We start from the raw sequence: 379 nt of genomic DNA on the forward strand, positions 1-379 counted from the left end.
GTATGTATATATATACATATATATGTATGTTAACACGTATATAACACATATATATGTTATTACTATCTATTATGATTCTCAGTCATAGGAATACTGGTATTAGAAAGATGGGTTTTTGTGGCAGGGAGCAGTTTGGACTCATTGAAAGCATAGCATAATTACACTTGGGATCTGGTCCAGTATGCTATACTTATTTAATGGTGGTCTCAGTTCATTGTCTGTTTGCAGTATTTAAGATACATGTATTGAGGGGCCAACTCAATAGGCAGGTCATTAAACTAGAGGTCACAATATGGGCAATAGGCATTTTTATCTACTTTATCAGCAAGCTATGGCGTGTGTGTGTGTGTGTGTGTGTGTGTGTGTGTGTGTGTGTGTG

The sequence above is a fragment of the Vombatus ursinus genome, unplaced genomic scaffold (genome assembly GCF_900497805.2).
Source record: "Vombatus ursinus unplaced genomic scaffold, bare-nosed wombat genome assembly UNPS02014820.1, whole genome shotgun sequence".
In the NCBI taxonomy this organism is placed as follows: Eukaryota; Metazoa; Chordata; class Mammalia; order Diprotodontia; family Vombatidae; genus Vombatus; species Vombatus ursinus.